Raw genomic sequence first — 23,462 nt, 5'->3', positions numbered from 1 at the left:
TGCTCCTTCCACATATTCCCCAATCAATACACCCACTGTCATAGATCTTCTAAGATGTCTTCTTCTTCTTAGGTGCTTTCTTATTAAGCTTCTTTCCCATAGTTCCATGGATCTCCTTCAAGCAATCAAGCTTCTACCAAAGGACCTGCTCTGATTCCAATTGTTGGGAATAATACTGAGAGGGGGCGTGAATCAGTATTATCAAATCAATAAAACTTTTTCATTTCCATACTTAGATACATATACGCTACTTCAGTTAATGGAACCCGCGTGTATATGCAACTATGTCTCATGCAACTATCGTATATCAAGAATACTTATGATTCAGTTAATCCATTAAATGTTGACCTTTAGTTAGTGCAACAGGACTTCATTAACCATATGAACAGTAAGCAGGTGCAGTGAAACAGAACAGATCATCACACACAAGAAGCACACATGAACACCATGATATAAGGTGGAAACCCAATGTGGGTGAAAACCACCTGCTACAAGTCATCTCTATCTTCCTTTAATAAGAAACTTCATTTAACAATATTTATGTACTGATGCAGTCTTATACTAGTACACAGGCTTCTACCTATAGAAGGCTACAACCTTCTCTCGTTCTCCAGACTCTCCTGGATGGGAGCTACAACCCCCTTAGCTCTTGTACTAGATGATCCATTTACTAGTACGTAGGTGCCTACCTACTGAATGCTCCAATCTTCACTTGTTCTCTAGCTGCTACTGGAAGGGAGCTACCACCCCCTTTGCTCTTATACTAGCTGATGTACTAGTACGTAGGTGCCGGCCTACAATCTCCTTTCATCCTCCAGGGACCACGTTTCATAAATTTTCAGATTGGATACTCCTAAAGCACAACACTATAATCTGAAGGCCACGTTTCATCCAATTTTCATACTGGACCCATCAATATCATTGAAGCACAAAACAATCAATACTAGCATCATCAATTTATGAATCACTGAAACACTGAAACCCTGTCAACAACACAGTCACCAGAACAGAGAGAAGAACACTAAACTCTACAACAATATTCAGAACCAACTGTATCATCAAAATCATGCATCAGGGTGCGTACACTACTTGGAAGTGTTGAACCAATGTGTATACGCCACTTCACCAAGGTGAACTAGCATATATGTCATCAATTGTTTACTTATAACTTGATGCACTTCCTGTCTTCAGACATATCCAGATTATTACATATACAAGAATAATATGTGTGTTAGCACGCAGATCTAGTCCATCAAATCACATAAATATGAGTCATTAAGATCCTAATCCAATATTAGTTCTCATCCATCAATACTGAAGCTAAACACAGTCAACCAAACAGGATATGCAAAATACTGACACCATTAAACTGTCATCAGAACTCATCAACAACCAGAACCACCTGTAACTTCAGATATCATAGCTCAAATGGTATACGCTACTATAATGAACCAAACTCGCGTACATGCGTGCTTACACCAAAGCCAACCCACGTACAAATCTATAAATATTCAATCATGACTTGCAGCGATTTCAAACTTAAGTTATACCCAGTTCAGATCATTACATGCATCAGTATACAGATCTAGAATAGACATAATCAATCATATAGAGATAGTTCATTTCAAACCATTTGATCCCGATCCATCCTTAGATCTTGTTCTCCATCAACCGGTGAGATCCCTCCTTAGCTCAGATCAAGCAATGCATCATCAACCCATAACCTGCATACTGGATCTCATCATTCCTCAGATATTCAAGACTTTTTCAATGCCCTTGCCTAATGATCTTCTTCTTCTTTTATAGTCTCAGACCTTGCTCAATACCATGGTCCAAAACCATAACAAACCAATACCATGGACCCAATACTTGGGATCAACACATCTGACAAGATACTATGGTCCAAAACCATAGGTTCAAATACCAAGGACTAACTACCATGGACCAAAACTCAATGTACGTGCCTTCTCTTGCATGAAAGTGCGTGTATATGCATACACGTCTTTTCAATGACTAACCCACATGTATATGCGGCTCGGTCACGATGAACCTGCGTATATGTATTTTCTATTCATTCTTGTAGTTTGATCATCAAATCCTTGCTGCTGACCTGCTGCACTATGATCTGTCATCTGTGTGATTTTCCATCAAGGACAACACTTGTCTCATAATGCCAACAATCTCCCCCTTTGGACTTGATGGCAAAGCTAACTTGTCACACTTAGAACTATCATCTGATTCCTTTGAGTTGTCATGCATCCCATGCATTCAGTCACATCTTGATATCTCTTCTGAAGATTCATCTAGTTATAACTAAGTGAGATGTTCTTCTATGAGTGGGTTTCCATCAAGTACAACACATGCATCATAATGCCAAAAATCTCCCCCTTTGGACTTGATGGCAACAACACCAAATCACTCTCCCCCTTTGACATCAAGGGCAAAGGGCAGACCAAGATATTCACTTTCTTTAATAAACATCCCACTGACCATACTCCCCCTGAGTACCTGCTGAAATTTTTGAATGAGCTCCCCCTTTGTATATGCCAAGGTGTACTAATCTATCCATGCTCCCTTTGAGTACATGTTGAAGTCTCTGCTCTGCTAAAATGTGATGTTCATGCTCCCCCTGACTGTAAGCAAGGTCTGCAAAAAGATGTTCTACATGAAAGAACATGACTCTTTCATAAATGACCTTCCTATCAACAAAGACTTATACATACATCCATCTCCCATCCTAGTGGGGATATACCAATATTAATTCATCCACCCAACCAAGTGGGGATACATCAAAAGTTTACACATGATAAAACAAGAACATTACATCATCCATCCCAGGCATAGTGGGGAAACCAACATAGGCCGTTACATGACCTTGATAATAAAAGAAATACATGACTGAAATATTTCATCATTACATCATGTGACCAGAAGAGATTTCATCAAGTGAGTACAATAGATAGAGACACATCATGAGTCTTGATATGACCTTTATATGAGACCAAACATCTAGATAAGACTATGATAGTCATTAGCAACTATCATACACAATGTATGATCTGCTCCATAAGCATTTGTCAACAGCATCTAGACCAGCAATCATGTTCTCCCTCTATACCTCTGCCAGATGGTTTCTATCAGGCCCATATCAGACTCTTCTCATTCTGAGTTTGGCCCACTGATTTCCTTCAAATTAAAATATACGTGACTGTATCCACAAAAACAAGCATACATACGCGGATACTCCTTATGAAACTCGCGTACAACCATTTCTAAATCAACAACCTGTAAATGTCCTATGACAAGGTATGTATGAAAATATATATCAACTCATCATCATAAAATCATTCACATTATATCAAATGCGTAAAACACCATAGCCATCTTATCTACAAGATCATCCATGTATCATCACTTGGGAATATCTGCATCAATCAACATATGTAAGTATCAACCTATCAACATGTAGTTAAGAACTCATCATCATCATGTCTCCAACAATGCAACTTAGAGTAATCATTCATGTATCCAGCACTATGTATCTTGAGCTCAAGATCTTTTGTCAATATCATCAACATCAACAATCCTCATCCACATGAGCACCAAGAACTATAGGAATCCTGCATCATAACTGTATTAGATGATCTTTATGCACATGACAACAACAACATATGAGAGACTCATCATCAAGTAATGAAGTTGTGTATTCAAGCTTTGTACTTTTCCTTATCCTTATGAAGATCACCATGTAAGCATCATATATGCACCATCTGAGAATCAATCCACAAATATGATCTGAACATCAACTATGTAACCCCAAGAATCATATGAGATTTTATCATGGACAACTCATAACCACATCATAGCAAGATATATCATTTAGCCATATAAGCATCATCACCAAGGACTATTAACCATAATGCCAACAATGCATTATTAAAGGCATATGCTCCCCCTCAACCTGTGCCATCTGCTTACTGTTAGATCTGATCATGCATATCTCAGCAATAAGTATCAAGACATCATCATCATCAAGTTAGGATCAAAACACTTCTAGACATCTTACAAGTATCAAGACATTTCCACACATCCTCAGCAGACTGTAACTATTTAACCAATAGAGCATATATTGGACTAATTCATATCAAACCCTTTTTCTGAGTCTGTCCCCACTGCTTTTCCTCAGACTGACATATACGCGACTTTACAGTGTCTAAATCGCGTATATACGCGACTTCACTTTATGAAACTTGCGTATGAGATTTAGGACACTGAAGTTTTACACTTTAAACTCCCCCTGAGTCTGTTATGTCTGTGTTTTGTTGTGTCTGAGTATATTGTGTTGTGCCTCATCTTTCTGACTATACTTCCTTCTTCTTCCATATCTTCAAGTGTGATGATGTTTTCTCCTTTTGGTGTGGTGCCTGAACCTTCTTCCTGCATTCCTTTGCTATATGTCCAAGCTTGTTACATGCATAACATCTCATATGTTTCATATTTCTCCTGTAGCAATCAACAGCTTTGTGACCAAACATATTGCAAGAAAAACAATATCCCTGAAAGTACCTGGAATGTGATGATCTTTCTGTGTGATGATCTTGAACCATTCTTCTTCTACATCTTGCTGCAACATGTCCAAGATTATGACATACATAACGTTCAACATTATGCATTGGAGGAGTAAAAGATTTCCTTTGAAGAATTTCTGTCCTTGGCTGTTGATGGGGTTTTATTCTCATCTCTTCGTTGTGCATTTCAGATTTCTCATTATAGTTTCTTGCCTCTCCTTGTGAGCTAGATTCACTTTCAGTGGATTTATAAAAACCAAGACCAGTTTTTATAGCAGGAGACCTTTGACTACTAAGAATATCATCCAAGATCTTAGTACTATCTTGAAATCGTAAGAGCTTTTCCTTTTCTTCTAATTTATCATTTAGAATATTTACCTCAACCTGAAGATGCTCTTCCTTTTCACGATAGTGCTTCTTCATGTCTTCTTCAGCTTTCCTTCCTTCTTCCAACTGATGCCTTAATTCAAGAACTTTGTTTTCTTGTTTTTCAAGAGCTTGGAGTAGATCTTTATTTTGCTTCTTTGATTCTTCAAGATCTTCCTTTAGCGAGCGGATCGTAGCTTCAAGTCTTTCATAATAACTGGATCTATCTCTGAGTTTCTTGATGATTGTGCTCCTTTCATTGACTTCATTTCTTAATGATGTCACTTCATCCTGCAACTTTTGACATTGATCTTCCTTGTTCTTGAATAACTTCCTTACCTTGTTTCCTTCCTCTAGTTGAGCTTTTAGTTTGGTAGCTTCTTCTTTGAAAGCACATTCCTTTGTGTTCAATAGATCTTGTTGATCTCTGATTTTTTCTGTAAGCCTTTTAAATTCTGCCTTTATTTGATATCTTTTTGTTACCAGGAATAGTGTCTATGCAGAACTTCTAGTCCCACTAAGGTTGGTAGCTAGCTTAGAAACAAACAAAGTAAAACTACTTTCGTTTTCCTTTATGAAAGATAGATGAGAGAAGAATAAAGGAGACCAACCTATGTCTTGCGCTTGGTTCCTTGCTCGATTCCTCTCTCTTCTGATAGTCCTTTGCTACTTGTTTTCTTATATACCCAGCTTCACAAAGTACTTGTAGAATCAAAGCAGCATAAAACTATACGAGAACATGGATCTATTGTCATAAACAATCTAGGATCAGATGTAAATTGACCATACAAATGCATAAAACATAAATCACACAAGAGTATGGAGGAAAACTTGAATAGCTTTATTGATAATCAAGAAAGAGCCAAGAGATTTACAACCAATTGTTCTAACCCAGCATCATCCTCTCAGCAAGTAAGCCCTCCTTCACCTCATGAAAAGCTTAGATCACCCAAAACTATGATGTTGCCTCAAGAAACCAACGGCAATTCCTTACAAGATGCAAAATTCCAGCCTCCAGATCTCAGGGATGAGGGATCCATATATAGATGTCTGCAAGGGAGATGAGTCAGCTTGTGATTTGATTAGTGTCTTCCCTATGATAGTTCTTGCTTCCACTTGGAGATTGATGATATCTTACTCATCCCTGGTCGAATTTAGAGAGGCAAGTGTCACAGGAGAAGTTTTTGGAAGATTCCATGCTTCTCCACCTCGCGGATTGACACTGCCATTTGTCCCTTCTCGCCCATCACACCCCATAGAAGGGCTTTTTGAAATGAAACACACCTACTGTGTGTATTTAGGTGAGATGCAATGCACTTTGCCTATGGAGCAGGTGAAATGGTCCAGTTTTGACCAGTTCTAAGCAGTTTTTCATGGAGAACTTCTGGGAGAAGCTGTAATCAGTTGACCTTGTTCTTTTAGGGGTTGGAACAACACTTTTAGGGACTTAGGAGCCCTTTGTTTATGGAAATTTTATGTTTGGGGTTGCAGTGCCCAAAAATGTCTATAACAGTTGCTCCCTAAAGCATGAGGTCGATATTTTTTGATGTCGGCTGAAATGCTTTATCATGAGGATCCAAAGTTCTTTCAAGCTAGAAGGAGACCTGTAATAAGATACAATACAATAAATTATCTTCATAATATTTTCATGATCTAGCTGAGGCAGGCATTCCCATGCTCAGCTTTATAAATTCATTTTCATGTACATAGGACAGACAATCATCTGAGTGTAGACTGATGATTCTGGTAGCGCCATCATCCCTTAGATTGGATGATTATCTGTGCAGCAATGGTGTACATTTGATGTCTTTATTTTCCTGAATATATATCGCAGCTTGGATGGATGAAACTAGATCCAGGGTCTTCAATCTCGTTCGATCTTTACTCAAAGTACAAGTCGATCCATGTGAGTGATGTTCTGGAGTCGAACATGGAAAGACATCGCCTGATTACCAGCCAATGATGTAAGCTGTTAACAGGCGTGAGAGGAATCACCGATAATGATAATGATCCTCAAGGTATTGCAGTACAATTCACATGGTGTGAATAAGGGACTTGGCATCGAACACCACGCAAAATCTTTCAGGCGAAGGCCATTGATGTAAACCTGTCACCGGAAGTGAGAAACTTGCCATTGAGGCATGCAAGCTTCAAAGTACTGAAAGGGGTGTTCCTAGATTAGCTTCTTGGATAATGCACTGATGTCAACAAGAAGCGATCCGTCATAGGAGGGCCTTAATGAATCCCACATCAATGATATGGAATGGAGCAAATGATTTTAATAGAGGTGAAAACGATCTGGTGATATAAGGTTCAGGGTGGCGGTCATGAAAGAATGGAGCGTAAATGTATTGGAGCGGGTGAGACACAGGTGAATTCCCTGAGTGTCTTCTCTTGAACATATCGGTGACATTGACATGATGGATTGGTAGCATTAACCACAAATGTGGATGGTGTGATGTGACCATGGTGATGTGACCGGTGAATGAAACAACCCAACCCGACTTGGATGCGGAGTGAAAGTGTCATGTTCAAGAGCGACTTGCTACCAACAAAGTTTCTTCAAATTTTCTTCCAAATTTTTCCCCAATCATTGCTGACCAGTACCTCTTTATTTTTGTCAAGCTTGAGGAGGATAACATATGCTTGTTCTATAATTTGCCCTTCGGGCAAACCCATCGCTATGTTTTAACTAGCCTAGCGATAGTGAAACTCGTTCTTGTCTGTTATGGATAAGTTTGTCGCTATTAGGTTTTAACGAGTTTACCGACAAAGATAACTCGGTCCTTTTCAATTTTAGAGAGTCTGAAAAGAGACGTAAAGGAAACTCCAAAAATCCTTTTTCGTCATCTAATACCTTAGGTCCGAAAAAGTATAAAACAATACAGAAGGGATGAATTTTCGGTACTTTTAACGAGCCGAACAAAACAAGTGCTCGATATTTTTGTGTAATAATCCCTCAGGTCCAAAAAGATTAAAATCTAAAGGAGGGATAGCACTTCTGGTCACTTTAACGAGCTGGAGAGGCCAATGGCTTGGCAATCTTTTCATATTTTACGAGTCAGTTGAAAAGAGCTTAAAGGAGACTCGTCTTTGAGGAACGAGTGATAAATTTGGGTAGCAGCTGATTCTAGGTAAGGTTTGGAATTTTCCAATCACGGCAGTGTTACAAGGATGGCTAACAGGATCACTCTTCGCAGCTATTTCTCAAAAGGGGTAAACAATCAAATGGAGGTGAATGATCCGGCAATACAAAGTGGAGGTGATGATGAGAACACGACCAAGGCTTCAAAGGTTGAAGTACCACATTCACGACGGTTATTTACCGGAAATTGGTTCATTTTTTATTGAGCTTAAACACTAAGGGAAACATTTGCTCATTGCTTATGTTTATTTTTTAACGAGCATGAAGTCTGCATTAAAATTGCTCGATTAATCCAGTCGCATAATAAGGATGTCTCATATATAAAACGGCAATTTTTTAAGGATTTGCCCCACATCCTTTCTTTATGCAAGTTAGGAAACGACCAATCCTACGAGTTTAAAGGGTTAGAGGACCTAAAAATTTAAAAAATAAATGGTTGCTCTTTGCTTGCACGCCAAAAGGTTTGCATGCCCCCAGGTATAAAATAGAGTTTCAAGGTCACCCCTCAATCTACCGACAAAACATTTGTTTTATCGAGAAAGGCTTACCTCTTTCAGGTTACCAAAGATTGTTCTATTCGCACCGCAAACAAAACACTTCTTCGGCGATGTCTACCAAAATAGACAAAGGCGAGTGGCGCAGACGCCTCTACTCACATAACTTTAATGAGGGAATATTATTCCATTCTAACCCTCATTACCAATCACAGATGGGAGTGTCAGACTAGTCATATATCTCTCGCAGAAACCTACCCTATACCTGAAGTTTTCCTGCCGAAGAAAACCAGGGTGCATGCCCCCTGGGTTTCAGTCATGTCCCCCAAATCACTCGCGCTCATCAGGCGGACGGACTGGGGATTTATGAGACATTCCTTGCGTGAAAAGACCATCAGGGATGGTATATGACTATTTCCTATGTGTGAACCGGGAAATGAAAGCTGGTCTACGAGCTTGACCACTCTTCCTTCGTACGGAAAACACATTACTCTGAAGAGTGATGAGACAATGGCTCCCATGCAATAAATATAGTCTCGTCCAAGGAGTAGATTATAATCCAGAGGTCCTTGGACTACCATTACGTTCATTTGAATGGTTTTCCCTCTCAATGTTATGGGCACATCGGGAAGGATCCCTAACGGTCGACTGGTTCCTTTGTCAAATCCTGTTAGATTTCTCATCTCAGGCAAAAGCAATGGCGAACCAAGCACTTTCCAAGAAGTCGAGGAAAGGATACTCACGGAATCCCCTTCACCTATGATGGTACCGGCCATGACCATTCTATATATTTGAGTAATGATTCGAAATGGTACACTAGCTGGTAAACGAGGTCTGCCTAGTTGATTATAGTCGAAGGAGACAACCAGGTTGCTTGGAGGTGGGACCGAATAGATGGTCGGATATGACTCTGATGAACTTCCTTCCGGCGGTAAAGGAACGGGTAGACTACCCCCATGTTCTTCGGAGCCTGTGCTTACGAAAAGAATTTGGACGATGTCATCCTTGTTCTCTTTGGTGATTGTATCATCTGAAGATGGAACCTCTGAAGGCCAGACCGGGTCAACTGCTGCCTCGACCTTTTGAATTTCGTCTGGTATGGGTTCAGATGGTTTATCTTCAATGATAGACGCTTCGGCCGACCACAAGGGCGGGTTAGCCGGATTTTCAACTAGTGACGGACTCAGCAGGAGTTTCTTATATCTAGGAGGAAGTTGTAACGGTGAAACCGAACGATCATCCAAAACTCTTTTAGCCTCATCTAAGAAGGGACAATGGTGGACGGCGTGATCGCCTTCACACAGTTTACAAGGAAATTTGCACTTTCCTTTTTGTCCAAGGGCTTCACTTTCACTAGTCGATGGTGTGTTTTCAACATGATCATCATAGGTTGACGACACCGGGTTGTGCAAACGAGGAGACCAGTCCCTTAAGATCCAAGGGATGCAAGGACAATCTCTATGATAGTGGTCTCCTTTGCAAATGACACATGCTGATTTAGGCCTGGTCAGTGCAGTGTGTGGATTTCCGCTAGACGACGCTTGGTTACCCCTTTTCGCCTTTGGCTTCTCCTTCTTATTCTCTTTCTTCTTCTTTTACTTCTTCTTCTCAAGTACTTGATTTTTGGCTTTACCAACCCCATCAAGCGAAGAGGAAGGAGGAGAGGAAGAATTGGACGAAGTAGAGGGTTGGGGGGTAACTCTGGAATTGTCTAGTTGCTGACACGATTGTTCAGGAATTACAGTGTTCTGGATGACAGAGATTGAGAAAAGCCATACGGGCAAGCCGATTGTCAATCTTGGAAGTGACAATGTGGCCATATGGGGTGCACCAACATCTCCCCAAGAGAAGGGACTAGGATTTCCTCCAAGGGGAACTCCTTGGTTGGTGGACTCCATTTTCTCAACCTAAGACCAACGTAGGAAAGGTGATGATTATTCTATTTAAAATAAATTTTAGACGCTTTGACACAACTTGTTTTTTCAATTTTTAAGAGTCGAGAAAAAACAAAAGATGACTCTAGTCGCCTTCGATTTTTAATGAGCCTGAAGTGACAAGTGCTCAGATGGACCTTTTCCATTAAGGAGTCTGAAAAGGAACGAAAGGGACTGCTCTGGAAATCTAGATAGAGGGATTACCAAACCAATTGAAAAACTGTAGAATACTTTTTATGGTACGGCAGTCAATCTTCCCGAATACTATGTTCAGTGCATTGCGATCGATAGGGCAGCAGACACGGCTTCCTATGGATAAAGGATTAAGCCTATTGTGGTCTCCCAAAATATACTCGACGGTACGTGGGAGCACAAGTCCGTATTGGCACTTATCGTCTCAAATTGGAGGAATCACCCAACCAACAGTGAGAACAACAGTTACCAGGATTTACGACGCCGAAATACGTCTCTAGCCTAGACTTCTATATGTTGTGTGTTAGGTTCCAAAGCATTGTTAGATTCATTAAATTTATTTTATAGTTGATCTTGCTTAATAAATTCGCCTTTCAGGTTCACCGCGTGATGTAGATGTACAATTCCTAAAATGCAATCTAAGATGATAAACAATCGTTTTATCTTCTTTGTGCAATGAAAATCCTAGCTACTAAGGAAAGAGAGACAGTATTCTTTCAGCAAAGAGCATAGAGCACACACTATATGCACTGTCCTAAATCAAACCAATCAAACAGTCTAAATGCAAATGCACATGCATGCATTTTTTTTCAGCCTTCTTAATATGTGAATGATAAAAAGAAAGCTAATGCGCAAATCTGAATTATTTTTCAAAGCGACAATTACTAACAAGTCTCTTTTCAAAATCAAAATGAAGACAATGACAACACTTTGCGATTCGGAATTGAAAACTTGCTTTCGACACTAGGAAAAAGCTACTAATTTAGATCAAATACAATAGTAACAAGGTAATTGACTATCAAGAACAATCAAATTCTCTTTTATGACTGAAAACGACACTTGCGACACTTTCAAATCAAGAAACGACTGTACAATTACGTTAATTCTTTGTAACACACCTGTAACACAGTGAATTTGAAATGCAACGCACCTTCTACAGTCGGGAAGTGCGTTGAATTTGAGATTCACAGAACAGACAGTGCGCTGGACCAGGGACGAGACTTTGATTGGGTTCCGGGTCACAGTTTGCAGTTCAGTTCAGGGATTTTGGCCGAGCAAGTGGTAATCAATAAATCAATCACAGGGGTAGATCTAAGGAGGTTACTAGAGCCACCACGAGGGAAATTAGAAAGCTTGTAAAACAATTGTTTAATTCATAAACAAAACCCGAAGATTGAATGAAGCAACGTTGATCTACTTTGCACTTGCATAGCAAACGCAGTTCGAAGGCTAGCTGGCTTGACTTCAGGCTCCGTCTGTAAGTTTATAAAGTAAACAAATGTAGATAAACAATCAATCTATTCGCTCCCCAGTGGAGTCGCCATTTTGTTACCGGGAATAGTGTCTATGCAGAACTGCTAGTCCCACTAAGGCTGGTAGCTACCTTAGAAACAAACAAAGTAAAACTACTTTCGTCTTCCTTTATGAAATATAGATGAGAGAAGAATAAAGGAGACCAACCTCTATCTTGCGCTTGGTTCCTTGCTCGATTCCTCTCTCTTCTGATAGTCCTTTGCTACTTGTTTTCTTGTATACCCATCTTCACAGAGTACCTGTAGAATCAAAGCAGCATAACACTATACGAGAACATGGATCTATTATCATAAACAATCTAGCATCAGATGTAAATTGACCATACAAATGCATAAAACATAAATCACACAAGAGTATGGAGGAAAACTTGAATATCTTTATTGATAATCAAGAAAGAGCCAAGAGAGTTACAACCAATTGTTCTGACCCAGCATCATCCTCTCAGCAAGTAAGCCCTTCTTCAACTCATGAAAAGCTTAGATCACCCAACACTATGATGTTGCCTCAAGAAACCAACAACAATTCCTTACAAGATGCAAAATTCCAGCCTCCGGATCTCTGGGATGAGGGATCCATATATAGATGTCTGCAAGGGAGATGAGTCAACTTGTGATTTGATTAGTGTCTTCCCTCTGATAGTTCTTGCTTCCACTTGGAGATTGATGATCTCTTACTCATCCCTGGTCGAATTTAGAGAGGCAAGTGTCACAGGAGAATTTTCTAGAAGATTCCATGCTTCTCCACCTTGCGGATTGACACTGCCATTTGTCCCTTCTCGCCCATCGCACCCCATAGAAGGGATTTTTGAAATGCAATGCACCTACTGTGTGTATTTAGGTGAGATGCAACGCACTTTACCTATGGAGCAGGTGAAATGGTCCAGTTTTGACCAGTTCTAAGCAGTTTTTCATGGAGAACTTCTGGGAGAAGATGTAATCAGTTGACCTTGTTCTTTTAGGGGTTGGAACAACACTTTTAGGGACTTAGGAGCCCTTGGTTTATGGACATTTTATTTTTGGGGTTGCAGTGCCCAAAAATGTCTATAACACTTTCTTGCTCACCCATAAGTGCAAATTCAGTTGTTTCGCTATCACATTCATCATCTTTAAGAGGATAAATAGATGTATCACTAGAGGATAACAAATTCATACCTGATAGATCTTGTTCATCTTCATTCTTAAGTGATTCTGAATCTGATGTGCTCCTTCTACATATTCCCCAATCAGTACACCCACTGTCATAGATCTTCTGATATATCTTATTCTTCTTAGGTGCTTTCTTCTTAATCTTCTTTCCCATAGTTCCACAGATCTCCTTCAAGCGATCAAGCTTCTACCAACGGACCTACTTTGATTCCAATTGTTGGGAATAATACTAAGAGGGGGGGTGAATCAGTATTATCAAATCAATAAAACTTTTTCATTTCCATACTTAGATACATATATGCTACTTCAGTTAATGGAACCCGAGTGTATACACAACTATGTCTAATGCAACTAGCGTATATCCAGAATACTTATGATTCAGTTAATCCATTAAATGTTGACCTTTAGTTAGTGCATTAGGACTTCATTAACCATATGAACAGTAAGCAGGTGCAGTAAAACATAAAAGATCATCACACACAAGAAGCACACATGAACACCATGATATAAGGTGGAAACCCAATGTGGGTGAAAACCACCTACTGCAAGTCATCTCTATCTTCCTTTAATAAGAAACTTCATTTTACAATATTTTTGTACTAGTGCAGTCTTATACTAGTACACAGGCTTCTACTTGTAGAATGCTACAACCTTCTCTCGTTCTCCAGACTCTCCTGGATGGGAGCCACAACCCCCTTAGCTCTTGTACTAGCTGATCCATTTACTAGTACGTAGGTGCCTGCCTACTGAATGCTCCAATCTTCACTTGTTCTCTAGCTTCTACTGGAAGGGAGCTACCACCCCCTTTTCTCTTGTACTAGCTGATGTACTAGTACGTAGGCGCCGGCCTACAATCTCCTTTCATCCTCCAAGGACCACGTTTCATAAATTTTTAGACTGGATACTCCTGAAGCACAACACTATAATCTAAAGGCCACATTTCATCCAATTTTCATACTAGACCCATCAATATCATTGAAGCACAAAACAATCAATACTAGCATCATCAATTTCTAAATCACTGAAACACTGAAACCGTGTCAACAACACAGTCACCAGAACATAGAGCAGAACACTGAGCTCTACAACAATATTTAGAACCAACTGTATCATCAAAATCATGCATCAGGGTGCATACGCTACTTGGAAGTGCTGAACCAGCGTGTATACGCCACTTCACCAAGGTGAACCAGCGTATATGTCATCAATTGCTTACTTATAACTTGATGCACTTCCTGTCTTCAAACATATCCATATTATTACATATACAAGGATAATATGTGTGTTAGCACCCAGATCTAGTCCATCAGATCACATAAATATGAGTCATTAAGATCCTGATCCAATATTAGTTCTCATCCATCAATACTGAAGCTAAACACAGTCAACCAAACAAGATATGCAGAATACTGACACCATTAAACAGTCATCAGAACTCATCAACAACCAGAACCACCAGTAACTTCAGATATCATAGCTCAAATGGTATACGCTACTACAATGAACCAAACCCGTGTACATACGCGCTTACACCAAAGCCAACCCACGTACAGATCTATAAATATTCAATCATGACTTGGAGCGATTTCAAACTTAAGTTATACCAAGTTCAGATCCATACATGCGTCAGTATACAGATCTAGAATAGACATAATCAATCATATAGAGATAGTTCATTTCAAACCATTTGATCCCGATCTATCCTTAGATCTTGTTCTCCATCAACCGGTTAGATCCCTCCTTAGCTCAGATCAAGCAATGCATCATCAACCCATAACCTGCATACTGGATCTCATCATTCCTCAGGTATTCAAGACTTTTTCAATGCCCTTGCCTAATGATCTTCTTCTTCTTTTATAGTCTTAGGCCTTGCTCAATACCATGGTCCAAAACCATAACAAACAATACCATGTACCCAATACTTGGGATCAACACATCTGACGAGATATTATGGTCCAAAACCATAGGTTCAAATACCAAGGACTAACTACCATGGACCAAAACTCAATGTACGCGCCTTCTCTTGCATGAAAGTGCGTGTATACGCGGCTTCGTCACGATGAACCTGCGTGTATATATTTTCTCTTCATTCTTGTAGTATGATAATCAAATCCTTGCTGCTGACATGCTACACTATGATCTATCATCTGTATGATTTGCCATCAAGGACAACACTTGTCTCATAATGCCAACAATTTCCTCCCAGGCAATGTCTCTTACACACAAAGCCTCAACACTCCTGATTATTCCAATCAATAGCAAATCATCCCCGATATAATAGATCGGTAACAAATCTCTCTCATGTAACCAACATGCTATAAAACATCTAAGAGATTAAAATGTACAAAAACAACCCCAATCAATAACAAATTTTCAAATGTACACAAGTAAACAAAAACCTATGGTGTCTTTCAGACAACTAGATGTTGCTTCTCAATTTATCACAGTAGGGCTTTCAAATGAATCTTGACAGAAGATTCCTCAAGCATACATCTTCCTTTTCTATATCACATGCAACAAAATATTCTACAATCATATCTTTCTTTCCTTATGTCAGTAACCCCTCAAAATTCCTTCTCCAAGTTCTTCTTTCAAGGTGTCCACCATGACTAGGATATGCCCTCCCTCTCAACTAGGTAGATTCCTTTCATCCAAGCTCCCTCTTAACTTAGGGATCTCAACTTCTTTTCTTTGACATTGGAGAATATTTCATGGTTTCCATCCTTTTTATCAAAGTTATCATGACCATCATCATTCATATAAATTTATTCATTGTGCTTATCATATCATCTTTACTTACGAATATCCTTACCATATTGAAGATTATATATCTTCACAACCTAGATAGCAAGTATAACCAAATTTATAGAAGCGTGAAGTTAATTATATCATAATAATATAATAAAGGAAGCATTAGACATTAGAAAGAAAATACCTAAACTTATTTAGGTTCAAAACAACAAGAAATACATACTTTTATACATCAACTACATGCTAGGGTTTTGTCATAAACACTAGATTTCATCATCAAGAATTTGAGTACCTTAATCAATAAACAACCTTCATTATATCTAGGGCTTCAATATTTATTCTAGAGACATGACATACCTTACTACAATATATTGCAACCGTTAAAATCATATAAAAGAAATGTATTTAACAAATTTAGCACTCATATGTTTACACTATCATGTGATTTCATACATGAGACATTAAGCTTCACCAATCAAAACCAACCACAACTCAATTTTCAGATTTCAATAATCTTTCATAGAACTCAAATTATAACACTTGACATCATATATTAGATAATTGAACTTATACTAAGGTTTATTTACAAAACCCTATAATTAACAAAAACTATCATCCTAGAATCATACATTGACTAGGGCTTAGTTCTAAACCCTAGGACTCATGACCATCAAAAATTAGGTCAACACATATATCTAGGATTACATTATCATGTAGAAGCATATCATAACATGTGTTAGTAAAACCTAATGACACAAATATCAATATGTTATATAAAAAAATTGATCAAACTATGGTTTTTGATCGGACAAACACACATATACCTAGGATTTCATTCCTATGATAGTATAAAGGTTTTTCTTATACACGTTACCAAACCCTAATGATAAATGGTTTCAATACATAAAACAACAAACCCTAATTTATCAATACTTCAAAGGTTTTGGATTTCAGACATCACCATTCAACCCTAACAAGTTAGGGTTTCCATAACCATACCAAAACCCCAAACATGACATCATTAAAGCATTAAACGTTTTCTTGAGACTTCATCAATAACCCTAAATAGGTTATGGTTTTCCACATTATCATTAACATACCCTTATGTTAAGGTTTTTACAAAGAAACTTTCTAGGGTTCCATAGGAATAATCAAAGATATGAGGATGGTAGATTTATTTAATGATGAATCACCCAATCAAGAATTTGTATGATTCAAGAGAGCTAGACACAATAATGTTAGTAATCACAAATCAATATACATTTATCATGAAGAGAGAAAAACGTATAGTCTAAGGCATACCTTTTATTTCTTAAAAAATCTTGTTACTCCAATGTTTTGTCTTGTGATACCTTCTTGCATAATTCTTGAGTCTTCAACAAGTTTTCCTAAACAAGGAAAATATGAATAGAAATGTGATCAGTATTTAATGCAAACAAACTTGGATAAGTAAGGAAAACAAAAAATGAAAAGGTAATAAGATACTTATCTTTGGAAGTTGAAGAGGGATTCCACCAAGCTTAAGGGATACCTATAACCTTATAAAATCAATTCAAAAATGTTTTTCCAAAATATGTTAAACCTATAAATACTAGAAATCAAAATTGAAATAACTAAAGCTTAGAGAAAAGGACTTAGTAGTGTAAGTACCTTATAACTAATTCTTCGTATTTATTCTTCTTTGGAGATCCTTCTTCAGCAATATTAGGTTGGTCCCTACTCCTTTTCTTGTTCTTCAGTTTGTCAGGACATTCACTTTTATAATTACCCATTTTATGACATTGGTAACATTCTATTTTGGACATGTCTACCTTCCTTATTGGCCCCTTTGACTTCTTGAAGTTTCCTTTCTTGTGATAAGTGGAGCATGCATTCGAAACTTTTTCTTCTTCATTGTTGGATACTAATGATATTATCATCTCTTCTTGGCTGTGGTAGTTCCATAATTGTTCAAATGATGGATTTTATTTCTAGTTGTTGAGTCTTGAAGCAAAATCACTCCATGTAGGTGGAAATCCCAATAATGCAATAATTACTAGCATTTTTCTGGTATAATCTCATCTATGGCTTGAATTTCATCTCTAATTCTAGCTATTCTTACAAAGAAGGAATCCACAGTGTCATCTTTTTTCACTTTTGTGGTCCTTAATTCATTCTTTAGACTTGCTATTTGACCGATGTTATTGATAGTGAACAATTTTGATAAGGCTTCATACATTTCTTAAGCATGGTCTATGTGGGAAAAGTATGGGACAATATTGTCTTTTATGCCTTCTATCATCAGTGTCATAGCCAATATTTATGACTCTCTATACTTCACTTTATCTACATCACTATATCCTTCGGTAGGTTTCTTCACTTTTCCTCTCACCAAATCTAAGAATTTGTTCTTTTCAAGAATGAGATCAATTATTTTCTTCCACGCCCCGTAATTTGATTCTCATAATTTATTCTCTCCCTTTATTTTGTTAGACATTTTCTTTAAAGGTAGTAAGCTTCTTTCCTTATAAGATCTCCTTATATGATCCCTTGCTCAAACCTTTTGATTTTTATTAGACTCCTTTCAGTAGATCCTCAAACCGCCTTTTTCCTCCTTCACCTTAGCTCTGATACCATGTTAGAAAATCAGAAAGGAAGAAATATTTTTTTATATAGATAATTACTTGTGACTCTTTTATCTTTTGGTTCATCAAGAAACTACCAACAACAATAGCACAATGACAAAGATGTGGGCAGATAGCCAGGAAAAAACTCATATCTAGGGGAAAACCCAGTCAACAATTCTTCCTTCAATATTTTCATGAGATAATCCAAGACCCTTTACCTAGAAAAAGACTTCATCCACATTAAGTAAACCCTCTCTTTTCTCTTGCAGATAATAACCCTTCAACAGCAGCTTCGACCTAGCAACAGCTTCGACCCATCAACTGGTAGCAACAACAAATTTGACTTGGCAATAAAGACTTTGATCTTCCTAGATACTCCACTAGAGTGAGAGATAGATGGCCCAAAAATTCTATCTTTATGTCTTCTTCCTTCCTCCCAAATTTTGTAACCTTTTCCAACTTCGCACTTTTTAGCCACCTTGACTTGTAAGTCAAACTTGTGTGTCTTAAATGAATTACACTACATTGTATTTATAGCCTTGTAGTGAGGTCAAATTATCCAGTTGAGGCCGACTTGATCTACTTGAGGCCAACTTGGTGTGGAGGGGACAAATAGCATATTTGACTAAATATTAATTCTTTTTGCATGATTCAAAAGCCCAAGAAGGGTTTCTTTAAATGGAAAATGACTCTAATGCCCCAGAATAAATCCTATAAGTCCTCAATGGGGACTTTGACCTAAAACATGATTACCCAAGCATGAAACCCATGCTTTAATAAGTCATAATAATAATAATAATAACAATAATAATAATAATAATAATAATAATAATTTTCTTCATTCTTTTGATAAATACATTTCATTGTGACTCAAATACATTTATGAAGACCAAACCTAGTTACATATTTCAATACAGGTAACCTCCTCAACTCTGGAATCTATGTCCCTTTGACTCAACCCATTCCAATATATTTCGTAAAAACATTTATGTTGCATTTTCCTGAGGAAAACCAAGTTGGGCTATCACAAACCCCTCCCCCCTAAGGGAACACCATCCTCGGTGTTCTTTTGCTCATATGCAACAATAAACCAAAATAAAACACATTGTTTCATGGAGCTTTATATGTACATCTCTATATAGTATTTTTTTTTTCTCGGTAAAAACTAAATCTATTAAGAGAAATCAATATGGCACAAACAGGAAAGACAAAAGACCGTCAGACCGGAAATGATAGATACATCAACCTCGGTCCCGGAAGAGAGATACAATCACAGAGCTGCAGGAAAGACAAAAAACCGACAGACCGGAAATGATAAATTCGTCAACCTCGGTCTCGGAAGGAAGAAACAACACTGATACACCTGAAAATTCGAAAGCAAATACTAACTGTCAGGCTGTTACCCCAGTAGGACAGTGATTACACCACACTGTTTTTTCCCTTTCTTTTTGTTAACTTTTGTCCAACCCTCATGAGGAGTATGGGCAAGAACAACTTGGAGACTGGAGTTCTCTATCATTGGGGACTCCTTCTCTGAATCAGAGGAGGAAAACTCATGGGGACGTTTCTGCGCGTTTGCTGAGACATGGGTGTGCTCCATAATGTTCGTGGGCGGATCCATCGTCTGCGGCATCTGATCTGGTTCTGACTGATTTTCCTCCTTTTCCATACTTGGAACCTTTTCCATATTAGGGGGGCTGGAGCGTCTGGTTGGCGGCGGTGGGCAGGGGGCCCAACGCTTAGGCTTAGAATGAGCAAAGAGGCCCTTTTTTGCTCTTGCGGACAGCGAAGGGCAAGAGATATGTAGGTGCCCTGTTTGGTTACAATGACGGCATCTGAAGGCAGTGTTCTCGTACTCTATAAACTGGGTCCAGATAGCGTCCTTGATCTTGAGATTGATGTACTCTGGCAATCCCTTACTTAAATCAATCTCCACACAAACTCTGGCATATGTGTAGAGACCCTGCCTCTCTCTTTCGTAGTCTCCCTTCCAAAAGCTACACAGGGCATTGCCTATTTGCCTGTATACTTCTGTACGCCACAGGTGAATTGGGAGATTTGGAAGCCTGATCCAAACCGGAGCCTTGGTGATGACTGCTGAAGCTGGGTCAAAGTCGGGAAACCATGGAGTTAGGAAGAGACCAGCTGAACCCATGAACCAAGGGCCTTCGTCTAGGGCATTGTAGCATTGCTCTAGGTCATCGAACAGCACTATGAAATATCCTTTAGCACAGAAATAAACCTTACAACGATCAGTCCAGTTATCTTTGATCCAGTCATAAAGATCCTGTGAGCGCGGCCAAAGCCCATTGAATCTGCAGATGATGGCTCTTTCAGCAAATTTCTGGGTTTCGTCTTCAAGCTCAGGGTAGGAGATTTCAACTGATGGGATCTCCTCCACTTTGTCAACCAAAAAGGGCTTGGGTGCAGTCTGTATTGGTGGTTCCGTCTTTTCAGCCTGCTTGCCATGGACTGCATCTTTGAACGAAAAAGCCTTAGCTGAAGAAGGCTCTCCCCCAGCTCCTCCTCTAAGACGAAGGGAAAGGATAATAGATGCATCTTTCTCAATGCCATAAAAAGAAATAGGAAAGGGATCCTCAAGATGTTTACCTTGGTAGAGAAGCCGTTGGTCTGCCGAAGGGATTCCCAATTTGATGTCCAATGCATGCTTGAGATTCCGCACTGGATCCGCCTGGCAAACCCATTGAAGCATAGATTTTCCTGAAAGAAGCCTGATTTGAATCTGGAAAGCCGCGGATGATTCTGAAGGCCTTTTTCCCCATCTGACCTGAGAAGCAGTCTTTTCTTTCCCTATATCCCGGATCTGAGAATACACTGCTAGGGGCTCTGCTGGAGCGCCCTTGGCTGCTACGCCGTTGGTCAGATGATGGATCCATGGGCGTTTTGTGTAGGCGGGGGCCTGATGCCGCGCTGTTTCAGTACGATCTACCCATAGATCTGCATGGTTATTCTTGTCTGCGGCTCCATCAATCGCCACATCAACCTGGGTGTCTGCTGAGAGTGAAGGATCCCTTGATCTGTGCCTGCGGATCTTGCATCCATTTGCATCCCGGGCGTTCTGAGAACCCAAGGCGGCTGAGGGCTTCGCGGCGGCTCTCTCTGCACGGTTATTCTTGTCTGCGGCTCCATCAATCACCAAATCAACCTGAGCGTCTGCTGAGAGTGATAGATCCCTTGATCTGTGCCTGCGGATCTTGCATCCATTCGCATCCCGGGCGTTCTGAGAACCCAAGGCGGCTGAGGGCTTCGCGACGGCTCTCTCCATGTCGAGGGTTTTCCCAAGTAACCTATCCACGGCTATACCAAAAAATGAAAAAGCCGTTGATATTTTTTTAGCCCCCAAAATATACTTAATGTTATCTTCACACTTCTTTATCATCTCTATATAGTATTACAAACATATACACATTTTATTCAACCAGTAAACAAAAATGGATATGTTTCTCTCATGGAGTCATCCATTTCCCAAGTGGCTTCCTCTGGCCCAAAGTGCCTCCATTATATTTTGACTTGCTAGATGCCTTGATTTTGAAGCATGAGACTCCTTAGGTGTATAATGCACAATGGCTCTCACTATAAATCACCCTCTGATTCCACAACCAATGAATCACATGATTAGAATCCTTCACATATATTTTAAGCAAAGAGACATGGAAAAAATTATGAACTTTAACTGAGGAAGGTAAGGCTATCCCATAGGCCATTGTTCCAATCTGTTCAAGGATCTCGAAAGTCCCATAATACAGTGGTGTAAACATGGCACATGCACCAATCCTTAAGGAACTCTTCTTGGGTTTGATCCTCAAATAAACATGCTCCCCTAATTGGAACTCTTTATGTACCCTATGTTGGTTTGCATAGTTCTTCTACCTGTCCTATGCCACTTACAAATTCTACTTGATGATATGAATTTGTTGCTTCATTTCCTTGATAATATTAGGCCCAACAAGGACCATGTTCATTAGATCACTCTAGTTAATAGGAGCATTGTAAATCCTCCCATACAATGCCTCAAATGGACTCATATTTAGGGATTCCTTGTATCCATTTTTGTATGAAAACTCCACAAGTGGTAGGTACTCCTTCGACTTCTTGGGTTGATCCATCAAATACATCCTCAACATGTCCTTAAGCATCCTATTTTTCCTCTTTGTTTTCCCATTTGTTTGTGGATGATATGTTTTACTAAATGCCAACTCGATCCCCAAACTTGCAAACAGCCCCTTCCAAAACCTTGAAGTGAACTTAGCATTTATGCCTGAAATAATTTTCTTGGGAATAACTTACAGTCTCACAATCTCCTTTATGAATATTTTTTGCACTTCACTACCAGAATTAGTGGATTTGACTACCACAAAATGAGCTACCTTTCTTAATCTATCAATAACTACCATGATTACATCATGTTTCCTGGATGTTCTAGGAATACCTATGATAAAATCCATAGAAATTACCTCCCATTTTCACTCTAGAATAGGAATGGGTTGTTGCAATCATACTATATGTTTGCATTCAACCTTTACTTGTTGACATTATATTCATTTAGCAACAAAATTAGCCACTTCTTTCTTCAAAGTTGACCAGTGGTAAAACTTTTTAATCGTTGCAAGGGTCTTTTGGTACCCTTGATGGGCTGAATAAGTCTTGACATGGATCTTTTTCATTATAATACTTTTAATTCATCATTGTTTGGCACATAATTTATGTTCTTGAACCTAATTAGGTTGTCATCAGTGAGATGATATCCCTCATCCCCGCCATATTGTATCATCTTTTCTTTCATTTTTTGAAAGTTTACATCATGTTGTCATGCATCCTTAGCCCTTTATACCCGGTCTTTTTTGTACAATCTTATAGCTACCAAGTGATTCATTTGAATCCTCTGACTAAGTGAAACAACAACCCTAATTTCTTTGCCTTTGATGT

This window comes from Pinus tabuliformis, chromosome 5_1 (genome assembly GCF_031772625.1).
Source record: "Pinus tabuliformis cultivar Carrire ecotype Pingquan chromosome 5_1, CPIR1, whole genome shotgun sequence".
Classification (NCBI taxonomy): domain Eukaryota; kingdom Viridiplantae; phylum Streptophyta; class Pinopsida; order Pinales; family Pinaceae; genus Pinus; species Pinus tabuliformis.
Note: the sequence above shows the minus strand (reverse complement) of the source record.